Source organism: Sphaeramia orbicularis, chromosome 8, assembly GCF_902148855.1.
Source record: "Sphaeramia orbicularis chromosome 8, fSphaOr1.1, whole genome shotgun sequence".
In the NCBI taxonomy this organism is placed as follows: domain Eukaryota; kingdom Metazoa; phylum Chordata; class Actinopteri; order Kurtiformes; family Apogonidae; genus Sphaeramia; species Sphaeramia orbicularis.
Genome location: NC_043964.1, coordinates 6,898,570 through 6,917,022, shown reverse-complemented (window position 1 = coordinate 6,917,022; position 18,453 = coordinate 6,898,570). Strand labels below are relative to the sequence as shown.

At 38.2% G+C, this 18,453-nt stretch overlaps 1 long non-coding RNA gene and 1 pseudogene across 1 annotated transcript; one reads left to right on the top strand and one right to left on the bottom strand.

The window, feature by feature from the left end:
• The first annotated feature begins 727 nt into the window (after nt 1-727).
• On the top strand, nt 728-3,687 carry LOC115423839 (uncharacterized). The gene is made up of 4 exons (XR_003936011.1): nt 728-762; nt 1,321-1,379; nt 1,485-1,595; nt 3,673-3,687. It is a non-coding gene; the product is annotated as an uncharacterized LOC115423839 (long non-coding RNA).
• Nucleotides 3,688-15,833: 12,146 nt separating this feature from the next.
• LOC115424146 (prostasin-like) lies at nt 15,834-18,110 on the bottom strand (annotated as a pseudogene).
• Between the last annotated feature and the right edge of the window lie 343 nt (nt 18,111-18,453).

Sequence of the window (18,453 nt, the reverse complement as noted above, 5' to 3'; positions counted from 1 at the left end):
AATAAAATGACATGATCCTGAAAAGATGAAGAACTGTATTTTACACCAATTATTGACATGTATTGATAGGATTAGTGGATCAATAGGTATTAAACAGTTTAGATCTGTAGATGGTTTAGGTTTTTGGAAAGGGGAAAAAAAGAAAAGCAAAAAAAGTGCTTTATTGTGTATTTCACATTCTGCTTCCTGTGAAAATAATAAATAAAAACATTTATTAAAAAAAACAAAAGAGCTCCCTGATTATTATACACTAATCTTAGGTAAATAGTGCATACATGAATCCAAATGTTAAAATACAGCTCCAGTTGTCTCGTATTAAAGGTGAAAAACTTACGTGAAATTCTTGAAAATCAGTTTTACGTAGAACCTGATGAATTAAGAATGTAATAAAAAAAATCTTTACTTTTCTTTTAATTCGTTTCATTTTATTTTCACAGTGTTTTATTTGTACTGTAAACATTGACGTATTTGCCTCATACGAAATAATCACTGAAATAAACTTAAAAAAAAAAAAAAGTTACTTCCTCCTTTCGCTTTCCGTCCGACTCTTTTGCTCCTCCTCGGGATCCGTAGAACTCCATGGCAACGCAAAGTAGCGCCCAAGCTAATCCCAGTTTGTTTGAGTTTCAGCTCCGTTTTCTGCCGTTTTCTTCTGTTTTACTTCATTAATGACTGAACAGGACGTCGGGACTTAAATTAAACATGTACCAGTGTTTTAACTCCGATAAGAGTCTTTAAAGACGCTTCTGGAGCCTCGGATGGGTGAGATGATGCTAACTGTCCTTGTTCTTCCGTTAAAAAGTAGAGTTTGAAGGATTTTAATCAGATCAACAAGAATTTCGTGTTGTTATTGAATCTATTTATCGTGTTTACGTTGAAAAAGACACTAAAATACCAACAGCGAACTGAATTTTGATGCTTTAAATCCGTTTAACTGCTTATACTGTACTTTTCTGAACATTAGCATGAGCTTTTTGATATTTTAAAATTTATTTTCTGACATTTTAATATGTATTTTGTGACGTTTTATTATTTATTTGTGACATTGTGACATTTTAATATTATTTTGTGATGATTTAATATTTTTTTGTAACATTTTAATATTTATTTGTGACGTTGTGACATTTTAATATTATTTTGTGACGTTTATTAATTTTTGACATTTTAATTTTTATTTGTGACGTGACATCTCTTCTGTATTCTATTGTATTCTATTGTATTCTATTGTATTCTTTTAGTTTGTCCAACTTCAGATAATATAAATATGGGACGGTCTGAGTATGAATCCAATGAATCTGAGATGATCTGTGTCTTCATCAGGGTCATGTGACATGTGACGCCGTGGACGTGAAGTGTCCTCTGAGTTAAAGACCATGGAGGTGAGTGGTTCTCCAGGCTCCACCCACTGACCCGTTTACAGTCAGACACATGTGCTGGGTTTGGTCCAGACCTCCTGTCCATATGTGGTGTCTGTGCTCCTGCAGGTCTTGTCCATCTGGCAGCTGTCCGTCCCTCTGCCGGCCATCATGCTGATCACCGTCACCCTCTACATGATCGTGGTGGGGATCGGACTCTGGATCCGGTTCTGTCTAAAGGTCGGTTCTGTTGTCACACAGACGGAACAGGGAGGACGTCCCCTTTTCCTACGTCTTCCTTTTGTCTTCTTCACTTTAAAGGGTTCATATTTGTCTAACCCCACTTTCATTAGTCTGTGGTTCATTTCTTTGTGTATTTGTATTTGCTGAATTGGTATGTTTTATAACTAGTTACGTTTCTCAACGACAAACGTTTCTCCAACATTTACGCATATAAGATCCAGACTTCCGACAAACATTTCTCCAACATTTGCGCATATAAGATCCAGACTTCGGACAAATATTCTCCGACATTGACACATATAAGGTCCAGACTTCAGAAGAACATTTCTCCGACTTTAAACTAGAAGATCCAGACTTCCGATGAGCATTTTGTTGCCAATTCTTTTGAACCTTTTTTCAGGAAGAACTTAACTTTCAATATCTGAACATTATTTGTCATTATTATATGGAATAAATACTTGATACAGTGGGCTATAGTAAAAAAAAATAGACTTTTGGTCATTTATTATGAAAAACAACTGTAAATGTTTCTAATGAAACTTATGAGATTGTAGAAATAAACTTTAAAACCGGAGAAATACAGATAAAAGCAGTGAAAAAAACCCAAAACCCCTCCAAAAAACAGAGACACTCAACAAAAACAAATTAAGTGACACTAGCAAACACTCCAAACAGCACTATCACTATTATATACAATTATTTACAAGAATTCACCACTAAAACCGCACTAAAACACTAAAAAAAGTAATAAAAATCTTCCATGTCTCTCTCACAGACTGCACTCTGCTGCTCTCAGCGAACCCACTTCCTCTCCTCCCCTTAGTTAAGGCAGACCTCTACCCTCATGTGTTCTAGACCAGGGGTCGGCAACCTGTGGCTCCAGAGCCTCCTGCGTCTCTTCCTCCTCCTTGTAGTGGCTCTTCCCTTTACTGGTGGTCAAGCCCGCCACTAGCGTTTTCTTGTGCACTACTCATTTGACAATTACAGTAGATGAGCTGCATGGAGCGAATGTGCCTACAACAACAAAAGTAAGGGCTCATTTATGCTCTACTTTAAAGACGCAGACAGACGGAGGGTTCTGTCCGTTTTGTTTATTACTCATGTAATTCTGTCCGTTTTCTGGGAGCTTGCGGATTGAACCCAGACAGAGAATATGGAGCAGTACAACTGGGAACTGTGGAGGCAGTGTTGAGTTTTGAAGAGAATCATTTCCATAAATAGCGATACTTTTCATAGAGCGACTGTATGAGTATGAGTACTGTGTACTTTTGGGGTAATCCTACAACAGATTCCCTTCCAAGGTACAAAAGTGTGTTTTCGTCTGAAATAGGCTTTAAGACTAAATTCAATAATTAATCAATTTTTTTTTTCCAATCAGTACCTCATGAATTTGGTATATTGGTATTAGTACTTCATATACTATTAGCAGAAATACTATGAACTACTTTTACTGTGTACTTTTGGAGTAATCATACTCAAAAATCCCTTCCAAGCTCCAAAAGTGTGTTTTTTGTCTGAAATAGGCTTTAAGACTAAATTCAATGATGAATCAAATTATTTTTTCCAATAAGTACCTTGTGAATTTGGTATTTTTTGTATTAGTACTTCATATACTATTAGCACAAATATTATGAACTACTTTTACTGTGTACTTTTAGAGTAATCATACTCCAGAATCCATTCCACACTGCACTTCTGTTTGTTGTATTCAGTGGTTGTAACAGATAAAATGTAAAAAAAAAAAAAAGATCAAAACTTTTTCAAGTTTATAAGCTCTGTTATTTTTGTGGCTCCAGATTTTTTTTTTTTTTCTTGGAAGAGGGGGCAAAATGGCTCTGACTGATAAAAGGTTGCAGACCCCTGTTCTAGACCAACAGAAGAACCCAATCTCAGGTCAAAGATGACGTTTAAATTCCTTCAATAGCATAAACTGTTCAATAGTTCCAGTCATTTGAAGAACGTGATGCTGCAGACGCAGTGGTCTCTAAAGGGTTCAGAGGACATTGAATCAGACCTGTTTGCCGTCTTCAGTGGTCACTTCTGATGATCCTGTCCATCCTCTTGTCTCCTGTAGGACCGCTGTTCCTTCTCTGTGGTGACTGTTGTCCGGACGTCTCCGTCTCCGAACAGTGTTACAAAATGGCGGAAACCTGCGACTGTCGGACGCCGTCCCTTCGTTCCTGTCTGGTTGATACGTGTCCTTCTCCTTCAGCGTGTCCTACTCCTTCTGTAAGTCTGTCCTCCGTCCAACAGTCTGTCGGTCAACACATCATCTGTTTTTATCTGTGTGATGGCCGCTGTCTGACGTTTGTGTGTCTGCAAACATTTGAGTTTCCTAAAATATGTGACTGTTGTCCACCAGCGTTCTCTGTAAGTAAGGCCAGATAAGATAAGACTAAGATAAGATAAAATAAGATTAAGATAAGACTAGATGAGACAAGATAAGATTAAGATAACACAAGATAAGATTAAGATAAGACAAGATAAGATTAAGATAAAACAAGATAAGATTAAGATAAAACAAGATAAGATTAAGATAAGACAGAGAAGATTAAGATAAGACAAGATAAGATTAAGATAAAACAAGATAAGATTAAGATAAGACAAGATAAGATAACATTAAGATAAAACAAGATAAGATTAAGATAAGACAAGATAACATTAAGATAAAACAAGATAAGACAAGATAAGATTAAGATAAAACAAGATAAAATAAGATTAAGATAAGACTAGGTAAGATTAAGATAAGACTAACCCCAGCCTTAACCCTAACCCTAACCACACATCGTTAACATTACACAGTAGTTTGTATTCAGCTGTTGTTTTATTGCTGTTCGATAAACTGTTCTTGAATCTGTTCTACTTGATCTGTGTCATCAACCTGATGGTTTTATTTATAAACTTAGATTAAATCTAATTCAGATTTACTTTGTCCAGAAACTCAGAAAATACAGAAAAACATAAAACAAATCATAGCCATCATCCTAAGTAGAATATACATATTAGGCTCCGTTTTGGGCTCCATCCACCTCCAGTTCATGTCCAATCACTGTTAAGAACATCAAAAATGACCTTTAAATTCAGATTTACCGTCACAGTTTTTTTTTGGTCCAGCCGAAACAATATATTCTCTGTTTTTGAGACTATTTGTTTTTGAATATTCTATGGAAATCACTGATACTTTTTTTTTTTTTTATAATCATGAACATCGTAATGTGACAACTAGTCCATGTTCTTTTTCTTGCAAAAATGGGACTTTTTTTGTTTAATTATGATTTTTCTCATAATGACCTTGTACATTTTAACATATTGTTAATAGCAAGACATAAACTTATTAGTCGAAATGAAAGTAGAAATATTTGTCATAAACATTGGCTCTGTTTTGGGCTCCACCCACCTGGAATTCATGTCCAATCACTGTTGAGAACATCAAAAATTACCTTTAAATTCAGATTCACCGTTGCATTTTTTTTTTTTGGTCCAACCGGCACAATATATTCTCTGTTTTGAGTCTTTTTATATGACGACTATTTATTTATGAATATTCTGATGTCATTGGGTTTTTTTTTAAACATAAAAAACTGGTCAGAATTCTGTATTTGTGTTGACATTTTTCTCCAGACTTGTTTGGACAGGAGCCCATGTTTAAAGCAGTTCTTGTAGATTCCTGTGTTAATTTTCCACTGATGTGAATTGTGGATTTTTTTGTTTTTTTTGTTTACAGTGTGCGACTCTGGACTGCGCCTGTACGTGTCATCCTCCAGAATGTGACTCCTGTAACTGTCTCTGCTTCGAGATCAGGATCAAATAAAAGAAGCAGAAGAAGAAGAAGCAGCAGAGGGAGGTGAACCGATGCCAACGAAGCTCTGGACATCTGTATTTTTTAAAGACCCTTTTCCAGATGTCGTGTTGAAGTTGTGTTCAGATGATGAAACTTCTCCATCACAGTGTCCATATTTAAACACACGAGGCCGTTTTACATTTAGTCCAACTGACCTTCTCCTCCTTTGACTCTTAAGTGCCTTCTTTGTTCTGTACATGGAGGTCAAAGGTTAAACCAGTGTCTGACTTTGGTTCCAGATGTTTGTTCAAATGTGTCACATCCTCATCTTCTGGAATCCATTAGTCTTTCCGTTAAGGCTGTACAATTAATCGGATTTAATCATTGTCGCAATTTTGGCTGCCACGTTTTAATTAGCTTGATCGTCGGTTTATTTCCATTTAAAGTGCGGGCTCTGCTGTAGATCTAATCAAACACTGTCTCATCCAGTAGTCAGCCAACCACCAGGGGGCGAACACACAGTTAAGGCTTCATTAAACTGCATAAAAAACAAACAAACGCACCCTGCAGCGGTGGACTGATGAGAGCCACTCATGTGGAGAGAAGAAGCCTCAGCCCCAGCCTTAACCCTAACCCCTACCCTAAACCTGAACCCAACCCCAAGCCCCAACCCTACCCCTAAACCTGAACCCAACCCCAAGCCCCAACCCTACTCCTAACCCTAACCCTTATCGAAAGAATGAAAACCAACTCTTTTTTTTTTATTTTATTTTGGATTTGCACCTGAATGATAAAATAACAAGTCATTTTTTTCATTTTCTGATTGTGGATTCTCAGTTGAATAAGAAAAGAGCGAATGATACACAGATTGGGGATCAAGTCAGATGCTGCTTTGAGGCCAGAGCGTCTTTAATCGACCTCAAACTAAAGACAGTCGCTGGGTTTACGTATAAACCTGAGAAAAGCTGCAGCATCGGCTAAAACCAACCAAACTGATATTATACCATCTGTTTTTAAGTGTCATAAACCTGTTTATTTAGGTGAAGTCAGTTTTGTTTTTGTTTTTTATCCCCGTAAGGGACAATTCATTCTGTCCATTTACCATATCACACAGTACCTAGTGCTAGCGTACCATTAGCATTAGTAGTGGTGAGTTTCCATTGAAGGCGCTCATTAACTGAATGCAGATCTTCATAAACACAGATCTGTTCACCTCCAGTTTCAGGATGATTCTGTAAAGATCTCAGACTTTGCCCTGAATCAGTTCAATTATTTGTTGAATTTTCCATCACATTTTCTATTAATGTTTAATATTTACTGGTTCTGTGAACTGTTTTTATATGAGTCAAATGTAGAAAGTCTGCCACAATAAACATAAAACACACTGAAGTTTACAAATGTTTTGATCTGCAGTGGTGTTGTCGAACCCTGACAGGTGGGAAGGCCCAACCAGGGTTTGGATGTGGACCCTGACCTTCATTTTCAAGGTCAAACTGTGGTTGAGGTGTCATATTTGGACAGTGATGGTAATCAACATTTTTTAGGTGTTTTCGGGGTCAGTGCATGTAACGGGACAAGAAACAAAACCATAAATTATATGGGTTTTTATAGTACATATATTAAAGCTGCTGATTAAAGATGTAACAAATTAAGTAAAGAAAACTATAGCATTTCCTACAAAAACAGGTTTATTTTAGCAAAAACACACTGTATTAAACTCAAACTATTTTAATTCAGGGCTCTCAAACTCATTTTCTTCTGGTTCCACATTCAGCCCGATTTGTTCTCCAGTAAAATAATAACATAATAACCTATAAATAATGACCAACTCCAAATTTTTGTCTTTGTTTTAGTGCAAAAAACAACCCCATTAATTATGAAAATACTTACTTTTATAAACTATCCAACAAAAAAGATGTGAATAACCTGAAAAAAATTAAATTTCTTAAGAAAAATAAGTGCAATTTTAACAATATTCTGCCTCAACTTCTCATTTCTACATGTGCATTCTGGATCAGATCTACAAAGACACTAAACACTGAGGAACAGGCAGAAAATAGTTTAAAATTGTGCTTAATTTTCTGTAGACATTTCAGGTTGTTCATATTTGTTCAGGTTATTCACATTCATTGTTACAGGATAGTTTGTAAATGTAAATAGTTAATAATTTAATGTTATTTTTTGCCCTAAAACAAAGACAAAAATTTGAAGTTGTCATTATTTGTAGGCATAATGTAATATTATTTTTACATCAAACTGAGAAGAAATATGGAGTCATTATTTTTTGTCGGTTATTCTGCTGTTATTATTTGACTGTAGATCATATTGGTCTGTATGTGGAACCTGAACTAAAATGAGTTCCACAGCCTGGACGATGGAATTTTTGCACTTTGCAAATTCATTCCACAGGCTGGATTGGAACCTTTGGTAGGCCGCATGTTTGACACCCCTAATCTACAGTCAAATAATAACAGCAGAAAAACCCTACAAAAAACAATTCTATATTTTCTTCTCGGTTTGATGTGAAAAAAAAAAATTTACATTATGCCTATAATAATGACAACTTCAAATTTTTGTCTTTGCTTTAGTGCAAAAAATAACATTGAATTATGAAAATATTTACGTTTACAAACTATCCTGTACAATAAAATGTGAATAACCTGACACAAATATGAACAACCTGAAATGTCTACAGAAAATTAAGCACAATTTTAGCTATTTCTGCCTGTTCCTCAGTGTTTAGTGCTTTTGTAAATCTGATCCATAATGCACATGGACAAATGATAAGGTGAGGCAGAATATTGTTAAAATTGCACTTATTTTTCTTAGGAAATTTCAGTTTTTTCCGGTTATTCCATCTTTTTTGTTTGGGTAGTTTATAAAAGTAAGTATTTTCATAATTTAATGGGTGTTTATTGCACTAAAACAAAGACAAAAAATTTGGAGTTGTCATTATTTATAGGTTATTCTGTTATTATTTTACTGGTTTGGCCCACTGGAGATCAGATCGGGCTGAATGTGGAACCTGAAAGAAAATGAGTTTGAGATCCCTGCTTTAAAATAGTTCATTACCCAGGGCAGAGTTACACTGGGGATGGATGAAAAATGTCATTGGAGCCCATCCTTTTTTTTACCTGGCAACAACAGTTTGAAGCTCTGTGATTGGACGCAGTAGTACGGCCACATTAATGAAAGAAAAAATGTAACGAATAGTCATAAAATGATGAGAATAGTTCTGGTTCTGGTGACCGGTCCAGGTGTACCCGCCTTCAGCTGGAACATTTCTAGACAAAATGTCCAAAAAAATTACGATAACGGTGCAATTATTATTTACGAAACTTGTCAAAGAAATGAATATATTCATAAATCATGTAAAATTACATAATGAAGATCAAAACAGTTTTTATTAAAATCAGCATCTAGTTTACAGAAATTGTAAAATGTTCTGTTCCTTACAAAAAAATGTGACTTTTTTTGTATAATTAATTCTCATAATGACTTTAACATATTGCTGAATACTAAGATATAAAACTTAAATGTAAATCTGTCGTTATAACCTGTCGTTACCTGACTCTTACTTCGTGTTTGTCTGTTCTGATGTTCTACATGGAATTCATGTCCAGAGACACAGTTTGTTTAAGTTTCACAGGTTATGTGAATTGTTTTTTATATCACCAAAAGTATTGGGACACCTCTCCAACTCACTGAACAAAGGTGTTCTGATCACTTTTACAGTCATGCAAAAACTTATTAGACCATCCAAAGTTATCAAAAACAGTGGTTCTGTAATCCAGTCCTAACTCCTGTGTGTATCATGTGACTAAAACAGACAGAAAAGAAAACATGGAATATCTAAAGGCACTGTTTTTGTCTGTACAATGCAAGGTTATTATCGGTTACGAAAACTAAGGAAATGATGAAAAACTAGAATTGAAAAAAACATTTTCGTTAACTGAAATAAATAAAAATTATAATTAAAAGAAAAAACATAACTAACTGAAACTGTATTGTGTGCTTACAAAACTAACTAAAACATATAAAAATTATGGATAAAATTCCCTTTGTTTTTGTCTTTGTCAACGTCGGATTACCTTGGTATCCTGTAATGGAAACAGTCTCCAGGAATAGGACCTGGTACCCCGAGTCGAGTTGAGCCGGTTTCCACCGTAGTGGAAACGGCGCGACACAAATGCACTTCTAAAGGAAAACGACAAAAACTCCAGAACCAAGTCCCTGAAACCTGGTGGAAAACCTTCACAGAGAGAAGTTGAAGCTATTGTAGCGGCAAAGGGTGGAACGACTCCGTGTTAAAGTCACAGATGAAGAACGGGCTGGTGTTCAAAGTCCATGTGTGTAAAAGCAGGGTTCCCATACTTTCGGGCCATATAGTGCATTTCCATGTCTCGAACATAGTTGCCTGTATTTCAGTGTCTCTGTGCGTAGACGTGGGAGGCAGACGGTGAAGATGAGCAGATGGATTGAAGGTGATGTCTTCTGGAGGTCGTGCGCCGTTGGTCTCAGCGTTGGAACGCGGCGACGAGAAACTCTGCAGCGAACGCAACAGGAAGGACTGGTATCGGCCCAGTCTGTGGAAGACCTTCACAGCACTTCGAGGTGACGGTCGGAGCTTGTTGTCGTTGGTTAATATGGCGGCCTGGACCCAGAGACCCGTCCAGTTTACACATCAGCAGACCCCCGGGGACCCCCCTGGAACAACAGCAAGCAGGTCAAGTCAGCGAGGATCGACCAATGAGAGCACACGACTGACTGAACCTCCTACTAATACGTACAGATTTGCTCAGAAGTGTTCATACTCTGACAGATGTTCCGACATGACAACGACCCAAAACACAAGGTCAGTCCACCTGTGATTGGCTACAGCAGAAGAAAGTGAAGGTGGAGGAGGGGCCACCTCAGTCACCTGACCTCAGGATCACTGAGTCACTTTGGGGAGGTCTCAAAACATGTAGTTCACGACAAGAAAACCCCAAACCTGAAAGGAACTGAGACGAACACTGGAAAAAATCTAAATCTGACCAAGTGTTTTTGTCTCATTTCTAGTCCAATATGTCATCACACTTAAAATCAGACAGAATCAGCTAAAGAGGAACTTTTCAGTGAGATATAAGAACTGATTTATAGACATAGATCTGGAAAATCTGAGTTCAAGAAATCTTACCAAGATAATTTTTACTTGTTCCATTGGCAGATTGTTTCTTTTGGGTAATTCAAGAAAGAAAAAAAAAAAAAAAAATCTGCCAATGGAACAAGTAAAAATTATCTTGGATTTTTATCTGGATTTTTTTTTTAAGGTCAAGATTTTTGCTTAATTCAAGACTGTTTTTTGCTTAATTCAAGATTTTTTCTTCTTCATTCAAGAGTTTTTTTTGTTTAATTGAAGATTTTTTTTTTTTTTTTTTTTTTGCTTCATTAAAGAATTTTTTTGCTTCATTCAAGATTTTTGTTTTGCTTCGGTGTCAAGAATTTTTTGCTTAATTCAAGATTTTTTGCTTAATTCAATAATTTTTTTTGCTTAATTCAATCATTTTTTTTGCTTAATTCAATAATTTTTTAATTTTAATTTTGGCTTAAGTTAAGATTTTTGTGTTTGTCCGTACAGAGCGGACTGTTGCAGTTTGTCATACTTGTGTATTTTGGTCATTGAACAGACGAGTGAAAAACGTAAGTTGATAGGACCAATATTTTGCTATGGCCAGAATCACAGAATCATCATTGAAGTGGGTTACCTAGCAACAGATACACAATAGGCTATGTTGCCCTGGTGTCAGATTTCCTGTGCAGAAACAGACATGTCAGCTGAGAGATTATTCAACTGAAAACGACCGAGGAATTTACCAAGAAAGAAAAAGAAAGGAACTGGATCAGAGGATCTAGAACCATGGTTCCCCAAGGGTTAACGCACTAGTTCTATTGTAGTAACCTATAAATATGACGACTCCAAATGCTTCTCTTTGTTTAGTGTGAAAAAGTAAAATTGCATGAAAATGTTTAGATTTATAAACTATCTTTTAACAAAAAATGGGAATAATCTGAACAAATATGAACTTGAAATGTCTTAATATATCAGTGTAACAGTTCCAATATTCTGTCTGTTATGAAATGTTTGCATTTATACATTAGAATAAACATGTAGAAATGATAAACTGAGGCAGAATATTGGTACAACTGAACTTATTTTTCCTAAAAAATTCCAGGTGGTTTATGTTAGTCACAATTTTAAAGGATCATTTGTAGATGTAAACGTTGTCATAATGTAATTCTACTTTTTAATTGTTATTTTACTGGTTGTGACCAAAGTTCTAATAGTTTGGGATTTTTCATTATAGTTTAGTTTTATTGAGTTTTGACTTTTTTTTTTTTTCTCAAATTCAGTTAGTTTTAATTCGTTTTTAGAGCAGATTTGTTAGTTTTATTAGTTTTAGTTTTTTTCTAAATGCTTAGTTTTGTTAGTTTTAGTTTTGTCGTATAGTTTCTCTTCTTCGCTGTCATATTCAAATAAATCCCAGACAGGACTCTGCTGTTTTCTCCCAACTTTAGTCTCCGTGTTTCCAGGTAGAGTGGGGACCAGAAGGCGACTGGAAACAACAAGTGACGGACTGTGAATTGTCGTATGGTGCCGCTAGCTAAAATTGCTTGAGCAAAATAAATCAATTTCGTATCAATCCAACATTGACAAAGACATTTACATTTATGCATTCGGCAGATGCTTTTTTCCGAAGTGACTTACAGGGGAAAACCAATCAAATCAATCAATCAAATTTATTTATATTGCGCCAAATCACAACAAAAGTTATCTCATGACACTTTACATATAGAGTTGGTTAAAACCAGACTCTAAGCCAGTTTACAGAAACCCAACAGAATCCTCCAGGAGCAAACAAAGGGAATTTTATCCATAAGTTTTATACATTTTAGTTATTTTTGTAAGCACATAATACAGTTTCAATTAGTTTTTGTTTTTTCTTTTAATTATAGTTTTTATTTATTTCAGTTAACAAAAATGTTTTTTCAATTCTAGTTTTCGTCATTTTGTTAGTTTTCATTAACGATAATAACCTTGGTTCTGACCCACTTCAGATCATATCGGACTGAATATGGAACCTGAACTAACATGGGTTTGACAGACCTGCGTTATTGACTCCTGTTCTAATAAATAAATAAATAAATAAATAAATAAATTCCTGCCGTCATCATGTACCTTTTCAGGGTTAAAGGTTTTGTACAAATGCTGTCGGGTTGTGATTCATTCCCACAGTCGACTACCAAGGTCTGGAACTCCTGCAAGACTGGTTCTAAAGTTGGAGAAAATAATCAAACAGTATTTCAGATGTGTCAGGACGGAAGACAAACCGACCCCCCCCCCCCCCCCCCCCCCCCCACACACACACACACACACACACCCACCAGTCCTGTGTTGTGGACGTCGAGCCCCCTCCTGGTCCAGAGCTCCAGCCTGCAGCCCAGCATTAGGACCCACAGAGAAGTGTGCGTCCGTGGGTCCAGGCAGATGGGCTGGACGTGGGTCGGGACAGACCAGGCCTGGAGTCCAGATGCCAGAACCGCCACATTGGACCCTTCAGACCGCTCTCGGTGATGTTGACCACATTCAGAACTACGTGGAACAGGTTGGATTGGCTCTGTTTAGACCCAGACCTAGGACCACGGTCCAGTCCAGATGGTCTGGGTGGACTGAGAAGACCAAAGGAACCACAGAATTCAGTTTGGTTCGGCAGAAATGACAAGTTTTAGTTGAGGTTTAGTGTTAGTTTGAGTTTTGAAGGTTTTAATGAAGGAAGACTTGATTTACAGAAGCTTAAAAACATTAAGCCTCTCTGACCCACCATAGAACCAGTCCTCCAGAGCAGATCTGTCCATGTTGTACAGCTTTAGTGACAGTTTTTTGGAGCATTTTAATTTTGCTATAACATCAGTACAACAGTTATATCTAAGTTTAACTAGAAAAGCACTCGGGGGAGCGCAGGACCTCTGCCAAGGCATGTCAGCACTATGGCTCTGCACAATTTTGGAAAAAAATAAAATCCCAATTTTTTCCTCTAAAAACTCAGTTTTTGGGGGTAAAACTACAAAAGACAAAGAAAGTCAGCAAATCCATTCAATTTAAATTGATTAATCGTGAAGCCCAGTTTGAAAACTCATGACCGAAAAGGTCATTTTCGGAAGTCATACTATAGTCTTATGAAAAATTCCTTTTTGGACGATGTTAGTCAACACCTGAAATTTTTTTTAATCAGCCTGAAACACTTCAGGGAGTGTTTATTATGATCTCAGGAACATCCTAAATTACAATTTAGACATGTTTGAAAATCATGTCCAAAAAGGTCATTACACGGACTTCTTGAAAGACCACTTTCACAATTGGCGAGGAGGAGCCTACGGTAGCCCAGAGGAGGAGCCTACGGTTAGCTGGAGGAGGAGCCTACGGTAGCCCACAGCGCACAGAGGCATGAGAGAGATGAAATATATTTGATGATTTCCCTTTTTAAAATCAGCCTAATTACAAATCCAATTTGATTTAAAATCGATTAATGGTGCAGTCCTAATCAACACTACAGCACCAAAATCCAATCACAGAGATTGAATTCCACCTTAAACTGGACCTCTCAGTGGTCAGCTGATTGGTCCAGGGTTGGTGCTGGATCGATGTGTCTCACCTGGAGAGAAAGCAGTCGGCGTCGGTCAGGACTGAATCCACGTCCACCAGAGTTCCCCCCCCCGCACCACATGATGTCCACTTCAGCCGTAAACTGGCCATCCAGGGCCACCCCCCACCGATGACACTGAAGACCCACTCCACAAGGCGTCTTGACTTATCTGGACTGACCACAGACCACGGCTGGACCGGAAATGGAAGAGTTAAACAGGTCAATTAACCACAGTGACTTTTCCGGGAGGGTTTATGGGTCATGTGATGCTTTTTCCACCATGTGGCACCAACTCAGACTCCACTTCTTCTTTGGTTTTTAGTCGTATCATCTCTGTCTAAATTCAAAGTGCAGTTGAGGACAAGAACACATTGTTCTTAGGTTCTTATAAAGTCTGGGTCCTAGCTAACCACTGACTGGTTGGACATAAGATGGTTTAATGAAACAAATCAGGATCTTTTCTTAAACCCAACCCAGAGGTTTGGTGTTTTAACGTGTAGTATTATGACGTAGGAACCTAAGCAGAATCATGACAGTCAGTTGAAAATCCTCCCTCCTGTGGTTGTCTTTCACTCTTTATGGTACCTCATCTCTGAAAGTTGTCCTGTACCTGAAGTCTCTGCCAAAAAGTCCTGATATCCTGAGGTCCAGTCAGGTCATGGTCCAGTACTGACTGAATAAACCCACTATAATAAAAAGTCCAGCTGCTCTAGTCACTGTAGTTGTCAGGAACATCGTCCGTCAGATATCGGACATTCGGTTCCTGGTACCAACATCGACTGGAGTTGAATTTATTTAAACCAGTGTCATGTGGTGGAACAGCACTGTTTTGTGTTTTCCTGGATAAAACAGACACTCACGCTCGTTGGTGGTCATTGGAGGCTTTGTGGTCGTTGGCTGGACATGGGTTGGAGACGGCGGCAGGCCAGTGCAGGAGATGTTGAGGTCACTGTCAGTCCCATTGGATGTAAAGGTGCTGAGACCTGGGGGGTTACTGGTGATGGAGCTGTTTATCCAGGACACATACTGGGACACTCTGGTGTAGATGACAGGTTTTTGATGGTTGGTGCAGCCAAATCCAAAACTACTGACGCCAACCTGGATCCAACGGCCGTTCTGCTCACCCATCAGTGGACCACCTGGATCCCCCTTAAAGTTTGTTCAATCAATCAATCAATCAATCAATCAATCGACCAACTAAACCACTGACCAATCATCCCATTAATCAACCACAACCCACCCAAATATTCCACCAAAGAAGCTCATCAACAAGTTAACAATCTAACCACAACCAACCAACCCATGAAACATCCCACTGTACAACCAGAACCAAACAAGTCATCCAACCAACATCAACCAAAACCTAATAACCAACTAATCAAGCAGCCTACAAACAACCACAACCAACCCAACAATCCACTCAACCACCTCATCAACCAACCGACCATCCGACCAACTGACCAACCGACCGACCAACCAACCAACAAACCATCCATCCATCCATCCATCCATCCATCCATCCATCCATCCATCCAACCAACCAATCGACCATCCAACCAACTGACCGACCCCCCACCACCGACCGGCCAACCAACCAACCAACCAACCAACCATTGCCCTCTTACATCATGTCCTCCACACTGATTACTTCTACTAAATTGTGAAAATACTCAAACATATATTTGTTACATTTATTTACAAAATGAGTCAGATTATGTCAAATCTAAAGTCACCAATGTCCATCATATATGAAACCACATGCTCTCAGATCTAGAAAGTCTTCAGATGGTGACTGATTTTTTTAATACCAGAATGTGGACATGGTCCTTTTCCTGTGAGATCTTTATAGATCCAGAACATGGTCAATAATGAGTGGGACAGGTATGACGTGGTCACCTGACAGGAGTCCGTCCCTTCTTCATGGAACCTGGTACACATCATGTTATCTGTGACCACATTCACTCCCAGGTGGCATCTACACTGTCGGTTCCCAATCACCTCCACCTCCATCAGGGTTTGTGGTGAAGGACGGGCCACTAAAACAGGAAACATACCTCACATCATTTCAGTGGCTTCAGGCATTAACACAGCTGGGTTCTGGTCAAAAGGTCAGAGGTCGTTCCTGTTTTCGTCACCTACCATTGGAGCGGGTGCCTCTCCGGTCGGTGATCCAAACGGCGGTGCCCGCTGTTGAAGGTGCTGTCCGGTGCTGCCAGGCAGACGGGCTGGATGAACGGACCAGAGGAACCGGAGAACCGAGCTTCACCAGGGCCACGTCATTGGTAGCATAGAAGATGTTGTAACAGGGGTGGATGATGATCTGAGACAGGCTGCGGTTCACCTGGTCTGGGTCGGATCCGTCCAGGGTCTGGACACCAATGGACGCAGAGAGGTCCTTGAAACGCTCGCTGAGGACAAACAGTCCACGTCAAGTCAGAGGTGGTTTGAAACATACAGACAAGGGACACACTGCAACTGTTGTCATGGTAACGGTAAGTGGAATTCAGCGGCATCAGTCTTTTTTCTTTTTCTTTTCTTTTCTTTTGTTGTAAACCTGATATACTTTTAACAGTGTGACAGTTTCATACATCGGAAGGTTCTCAGGGTGGCTGAAGGTCGTGTGTCGGAGAACACTGGTTCAGGTACTTAGTTTAATTCTACAGAACATCATGAAACTGCAGTGAGCATAAACAGGTATTTCTTGAGGTGGTTTGACACCATGCTGGTACACAGAAGAAACCCAGTATCCGATTTCATAGATGAACGCATTAGCATAGAGATGCTAATGAAGCGGCTAGCGTGGATGTTAGCTCCAATGCTAACATTTGAGCCACCTCGGTTACAGCTAACATCTACAAAGTCGTTGAGGACAGTTTTATTTACAAAGATGCACTTTTTCTTTTGTCTTTTTCAAATGTAAAGACGTGATGTATCAATTTTTTACTTTTATTGTGTTTTTTTTAATGTTTTTCTTGTTAGTTCCCGGTTCAACTGAACTGGTTTAGCTCTTTTTTTATGGTTTTTATGGGTTTTTTTTTTTTATGTTTTTTTGTTTCAGTTTTTGTCTTTTATCACATTTATCTTTCACATCATCTTTGTCTCGTAGCAGGTTTTGTGTTTTTCTATCTTTTTACTTATATCTAATTGATCTTTTTTTTGTAAATTTTCCCTTTATTTTGCCTTTTATGAATAATTTGCCTCCACAAATAAAATGTTTGGTTCTTTCCAGTGGTTGGTTCTTACTTGAGGAAGCAGTGGGCGGCGGTCAGGACCCAGTGGGCGTTGACGAGTGACGCCCCACATACATGGACCCCCCGGCTCCGCAGACTGACCTGCCAGGGCCAACCCCCCCTGATCCTGGGGTCCACAGAGGATCTACCACAGACTGAACCTAAACCCAGACTCAGTAAAAGGTCAAACGAACGTCAATTCACCTGAAATCTGAACAATTACAGCAAAACATATGTGGACTCACCGTCTGGATTGAGACTGAGACTCTGAAAGAAACAAAGTCATCTGTGAACCCTCTGGTGTCCAGGTGAGTATATTAAACACACTTTAACCCTCTGGTGTCCAGGTGAGTATATTAAACACACTTTAACCCTCTGGTGTCCAGGTGAGTATATTAAACACACTTTAACCCTCTGGGTGTCCAGGTGAGTATATTAAACCACTTTAACCCTCTGGTGTCCAGGTGAGTATATTAAACACACTTTACACTTCGACTTATTAAAGGTCAGATTATTTTACACAGTTTGTTTTTGGTCTGGTTCGTCTGGTTGTTTAAATTCTGATCCATTCACTAAAATCATCACATTATAAACAGTGTTAAATTACTGCACTAACAACATGAATAACATGAAAAGCAAAAAATAAACTAAAATGAAGTAAAAACAAACAATAAAATAATTTGGGTGAAATTTAGTCACATTTACTTTTGTAATTTTATGTAATTTTATGTAAGTTTTATAATATCAGTAACAGGTTCTTACCTGGAGGAAACGGCATCAGCAGCGTCAGCACCAAAAACAGCCTGTACCGCGGCATCATGGGAAAGTTAAGCCATCACATCTGCTCTGGTATAAATAAGCCTCCTCCTCCTCCTCCTCCTCCTCCTTTTCTTTTTCTTCTTCCTCCTCTTCCTCCTTGAGGAATAATAATAATAATGACAAATGTCAAAGTGTTCTAATAGACACAATTAAAACACAAACTTGTACTTTCCTGGGTCTCAGGAGAATATCAACAAAACAAACAATTACAACCGTGGTGATAATTATAATGGAAACAAGAACTAAAACCAGAAGTAGACCAGAGTACTGGGCAGAAGAGAAAAAAAGGAAGAAATGACAATGAAATAAAAGAAATAAGACCTATTAAATTAGAGATATAG